Source organism: Nicotiana sylvestris, chromosome 11 (genome assembly GCF_000393655.2).
Source record: "Nicotiana sylvestris chromosome 11, ASM39365v2, whole genome shotgun sequence".
NCBI lineage: Eukaryota > Viridiplantae > Streptophyta > Magnoliopsida > Solanales > Solanaceae > Nicotiana > Nicotiana sylvestris.
Window position 1 is genome coordinate 137,979,801 of NC_091067.1, and position 6,660 is coordinate 137,986,460.

Genomic DNA, 6,660 nt, shown 5'->3' on the forward strand with positions numbered 1-6,660 from the left:
GTACACAGCCTTACCCCTACCCCTAGAAGGGCAGAGAGGTTGTTTCCGATAGACTCTCGGCTAGAGAACGACTGAAAAAAAAAGATAATTCCAACATATATATATATATATATATATATGCATTTCATCACCTTATATGCTACCCCATCCACAGTGGCAGATGCACATGGCCTCTTGTGGGTGCTTAAGCACCTATTAACTTTGACCATATTTAGTAAATTTACATAGGCAATTGTACAAATATTTAGACAAATATTGAGTGAGCACCCATAAGTAAATTCATTTTCCTCTTCTTTTTGAGTCTTTATCTGCGAGCACTTATAACTTTAAAATCCTAAATCCGCACTGCCCATCCATGAAATTTTCTTTCCGTCTTGCATCTAATGTTGCTAATCACACTTAAAAATATTAAAGGAGATCTTTGCGTGTGATTTTTGTAGGAAAAAAAATCTTATTTATTTGAATTTTTAATTTTTATACGTGCTTGGCTAGTTTTGGTACGTCGCTAGAGGTTGGTAAGTTAGAACTTATTTGGGGTAATTCCCAATAAATCCAAAGGAAAAATCCTTTTGGCCACACCAATTTTGGCCAGATTAACCCAAATGGGGTCATTTAAGTCATTTTATGCCCTAATTATGGTTTTACCCGAATATTTATACCCAAAATGCCCTTGCAGTAACCTTTTGAATATTTTTCTCCCACCATTAAATATTTGTCTTCCCAATACATGGAAGATCTCAAGGGTTCAAACCCTATTTGTCCTCACAATATTTCTTTTTTTTTAAAACGTATTTCCATCCTTTTTTTTGGGTAGTATACACCCATATAATTCGAAATAAGTCATCTATATACATGTATATAATTATGTATTTCATATATGTTTAGTATTTGAGTGTGTATTTCGTATATTTTTTAGTAGGTCTTCAAAGCCCTACTATTTAAACACATGATACCCTACTTAAACAAACCCTAGATGACTCCTATGTTCTTCTAAGTTTAGATGGCCGAAAACATACTTAAATAGACCTTCATTTAAAATCCTATCCTCTTCTAAGTGTGAGTTAATAGATTAAATATGCATTCGAAGAAGAATAGTGCTTCAAAAGTATATGTTGTATTTTCTGGTAAAAGGCCAGGAATATACTACTCATGGAGTGAATGGTCTCCTATGGTTATCGGGGTTAAGCGTAGCATCTTCCAGTCTTTCAAGTCTCACGATGCGGCCATATCAGCGTTCTATGAATTTGAAAAATCTGCTGAAGGTAAACAAAAACTCAAATCTATGGTGTTTGTTATTTTTTGTGGTAAGAAGCCGGGAATATACAAAAGTTGGTCTGAGTGTGTTAAAATACTTGTTGGAGTCGAGTGTAGCTACTTTCATGCTTTCCAATATTATGATGAAGCCTTAGAAGCATTCAACAAATTTAAAAAAATAAGTTTTTCACAGGAAGAGTCATCTTCAAGCTCGGTCGTTGAAGAAAGTGAAGAAGTGGTAACAAATGAAAGTGCAGCAAGTGCTATTTCATCTGCTATATTAGCGGGTATATTTATTGGGTTGAATCTGTCTGAAAAAATGTTGGAAAGTAATTATGTCAATTTTAGTTCATATGTTATCTTGTGTTTGAAAAGTGTTTGTTATTTCTATTTAGTGATGACTTTGTTTTACTTCATATGTTGATAACATAGTTCATATGTTATCTTGGTAGAGTTGATGACTTTGTTTTTACTTTTGAATATCAAGTGTTGTAATGAAGTTGAACATGATTATTTTATGTTCAATTTCTTCATTATTTCATTATCTATGAAGTTCGAATTTTGTGACTTGTTTCGCATTTTGATCATGTTTAACCTTTGGGATGATCTTTGTCCGGTTAATACGTGGTTTATGAATTATGTAGATTTCAAAAATGTAATATAAACAACATTTATATTGAGAACTATCTTTTTGAAGTAATGCAATCTGGAACAACAAAGTTGTTCAACCACAAGTGATTTGTAGACAGATACAACCAAGAAAATGCATACTTGGTTGGTTGAGAGATTAATAATATTTTTCTTTACACCAAAAAAAAAGTAATACAACACTCCCAGTCTATGGAAAATTTTAGAAAAAAAAAATTAAAAAATCTGTTTATTTGATATTTTATTACAACCAAATCTGTTTGTTTGAAACTGAGAGATTAATAATATTTTTCTTTACATAAAAAAAAAGTAATACAACACTCCCACTCTATGGGAAATTTTAGAAATAAAAAAATTAAAAAATCTATTTGTTTGATATATTATTACGACCAGATCTGTTTGTTTGAAATTGAAATTTTTTTGGTTGAAACTGAATTTTTTTGGTTGAAACCAGATCTGCCCCTCTTCAAAAACCAAATCAAAACATCACCTATTTCGTTTCTGATTCTTTTGCAAAACCAAGTCGAAAAACACAAGCATTTAAAAAAATAGAATTTTATAAAAAAAGATCTCATTTACCATATAATCTTGCTTGATGTATGAATCCTTCATGAGCACTTCAAATGATGGATTTTTATCTTCGTCGTTTTCATCTGAGGAGTAGCCGGATGGGGATCGTTTGGTGGCGCTGGGAGGGGAGTCCATGGTTGGGTTCTAGGGTTTGTGTGAGAGTTAGGGTATTAAAAGTTGTGTGTGTGTGTGTGTGAATGGGTATAACTATATATATACACACATTTAAATATATAAATAAAATAATTTATTTAAGTTAAATATTACATATAATTACCAAATAAAAAGGTAAGTCTTAGATATTAAGAGTAAACTTGAACCAATTTTCTCCCTTATAAAAGAGCAAATCAGTTTCGCTCATCTAAATTACTTTTATTATTGCTAATAATAATTAGTAAAGAAATATAAAAACTTATAGTAACACAGAAAACTCGATCTAGCCAATTTAATTGTGAGATCCAACTCTCACGTTAGATCTTAAAGTCATACATAGTTAAAACTTCAAGTAAGGAAATATTTTTTAAGGTAATATAAATCTTATCTTATATATATATATATATATATATATATATATATATATATAAGATAAGATACATAATTTCATAACATTATGGTCATACGTATCGGCCACTAATTCTTCATAGCAACTATATAATTCACTTGCTTTAAGGTTAATTTCATTATATATATCTTTATAGTTATATTGATCAATATATATATATATATATATATATATATATATATATATATATATATATATATATATATATATATATATATATATATATATATATATATATTGAACCAATGATAATTACATCGTTGCGATTCACAGTTATATAATAGTCGTTTATGTTAATTTCATTCATTAAGTTCATACGTATCGGCCGATGGCAACCATAAACGTCCACCGACTAAGGTTGTAGTGATATGACCTACGATAATTACATCATTGTGATTCACAGTTATATAATAGCCGTTTTTGTTAATTTCATTCATTAAGTTCATAGTATCGGCCAATGGCAACCATAAACGTCCACCGACTAAGGTGTAGTCATATGAACTACAATAATTATATCATTGCAATTCAGAGTTATGTAATAGCCGTTTATGTTAATTTTATTCATTAAGTTCATAGTATCGGCCAATGGCAACCATATAAGTCCACCGACTAAGGTTGTAATCATATGACCTTGTGATTGTTTTAAAAAATAAATTATGCATTTCAAGGTCTCAAAAACCTCTTTTGACATCACCTCAATTTGCGTGCACAGTCCGGGCGAGTAGCCGGAAAGCCATTATGTGAAAATCTGTGAAAAATAATAAATTTTGACTTTAAAATGGATTTAAGTTGACTTCGGTCAATATTTTAGGTAAACGGACCCGGACCCGTGATTTGACGGTCCCAGAGGGTCGGTAGGAAAATATGGGACTTGGGCGTATTCCCGGAATTGAATTCCGAGGTCCCAAGCCCGAGAAATAAATTTTTAAAGAAAATTGTTTTCTGGAATTATTTATGAGTTTTGGAAATGAAATGTTTTTAAAACTTGATGGTATCAAGCCGTATTTTGGTTCCGGTGTCCGGTACAGGTCGTATATATGATTTAAGATAATTCTGTGAAATTTGGTAAGAAACAGATTTGAAATGACGTGAATCGGATCGTATTTAAGAAAATTTGGAAAAATTTGAAGTTCTTAAGAAATTTCATGATTTTGATGCTAAATTCATAGTTGTTGATGTTATTTTAGTGATTTGAATGCACAAGTGAGTCCGTATGATGTTTTTGGGTTGGGGTGCATGTTTGGTTTGGATCCCCAAGGGCTCGGGTGAGTTTTGGATAAGCCATAGAGTGAAAATTTCACTTAGGAATTTGCTGGTATGTTGCAGGCCTGCAGGCTTCGCATGTCCCGCAAATGCGAGCTCGCAAATGCGAGCATTGTATCGCAAAAGTGAGAAGTGGCCTGGGCTGCCTTATTCACAAATACGAAGAAATGGTCGCAAATGCGACATCGCAAATGCGACATCGCAAATGCGAAGGCACAATCGCAAATGCGAAGAGACCTGGTTTTCCTGAGGGTTCGCAAATGCGAAGTTAGCAGAAGTCTGGGTTCGCAATCGCAATTGGGACATCTGCAACCTGCAATTTTATAACTTAACCGAAAATCTTCCATTTTTCACACTCTTTCAAAATCAAAACACTTTTGGGCGATTTTTCAAAGACAACTCTTCTTCCAAATCGATTCTAAGTCAATTTTAACTTGTTTCCTTCAATCGTTAATATCTTTTCACATGATTTCAACTCAAAATCAATGATTTTCATGGGGAAAATTGGGAGTTTTGGGCAGAACCTAGGTTTTTCAAAAATTGGGGATTTGGACCTCAATTTGAAGTATGATTCCAAAACAAATTATATATTTGGGTTCGTGGGGGAATGAGTAATCGGGTTTTAGTTTGAACCTCGGGTTCTGACCATGTGGGCCTAAGGACGATTTTTTGACTTTTTGGATAAAGCTTTGGAAAACGTATTTTCATGCATTGGCATTGATTACTAAATCATGCATGTCTATTTCTGAAATTGCCTTGTTTGGCAATGCTACCCCAATAATACATGTAGTATCACCAGATCAAAGTCGAGCAGGTCAAGCAGAGGCAACGAGAATACGAACTAACCTCCCCCTTTACAAAACTCACGATTTTTCTTTGGATGCATGCACTTGAGTTGCAAAATCATCAAATATACTATACACTCACAAGACTCACATTGCTCAGAAATACAACTCTCAGAACTGTTGCACTTACTCACAACTGCTATCCGCATACAGTGTCCCCAATAGACACAGTATCCCCAACAGTCGCAATATCGCAATCCGCTATCAGCTAAGAAATCTATTATCATTTGACCTTTTACTTCTTGCATAAGGCTACCATTCTGCCTTCCGAGGTTAAACTCTACCTCCATCTACATTTCTGCATTGCATAAGGCAACCATTCTGCCTTCCGAGATTAAGCTCTGTCTCCATCTGCATTTCTGCATTGCATAAGGCTACCATTCTGCCTTCCGAGGTTAAACTCTACCTCCATCTGCATTTTCTGCATTGCATAAGGCTACCATTCTACCTTCCGAGGTTAAGCTCTACATCCATCTGCATTTCTGCATTGTATAAGGCTACCATTTTACCTTCCGAGACTAAACTCTGTCTCCATCTGCATTTCTACATTGTATAAGGCTACCATTTTGCCTTCCGAGGTTAAGCTCTACCTCTATCTGTATGGCTGAAAGATCGCCACCTTATTTATATTTGCATGGCTAAAAGATCGCCACCTTTATTATTTGCATGGCTGAAAGATCGCCACCTTTACATTCGCAATGGCTAAAAGATCGTCACCTTTATTATTTGCATGGCTGAAAGATCGCCACCTTTACATTCGCAACGGCTGAAAGATCGCCACCTTATCTACATTCACATCGGCTGAAAGATCGCCACCTTTACATTTGCATGGCTGAAAGATTGCCACCTTATTTACATTTGCATGGCTGAAAGATTGCCACATACTGCATTTGCATAGCTGAAGGATTGCCACTTTATCATTTGCATGGCTGAAAGATCGCCACCTTTTGCATTTTATAGGCTGAAAGATTGCCACCTACTGCATCTCATGGGCTGAAAGATCACCAATCATCTAAAGGCGTCATCATTTAGAGGCACCATTTTCATAGCCTGAGAACACCATACCATGGCCTGAGGACCCCTTTTAATCTTTTGCATATCATTATTCAAAGGCATCATAGTTCGGAAGCATCATTCTCATAGCCCGAGAGCATCATTTCATGGAATGGGGATCCTCTATCATACGTTTCATGGCCCAGGACATCATGGTCTGAGGACGTCATCCTAACTGTCTAAAGACAACATTCATGGTCCGACGGGAACTTGCATCATGTTTAAATTTCCGCACAATATACGCTTGTATTGCTTATTTGCAGGTAAACCGGCAAGCAACGGTCATCTTAGAAGGAGCGATCCCGCTCCAGTTCCCGCAACCCTATTAAACCTTAACCATTCATCCCAACCTAAATATTGCGTCCTTTCTTGAAAGGTCTCCATCGGCGTACTCCGCCGACGGATCCTGAACTACATATGGCCTGATTCCTGTAAGACCAGGTATATGTAGGCAACTCAGGAACC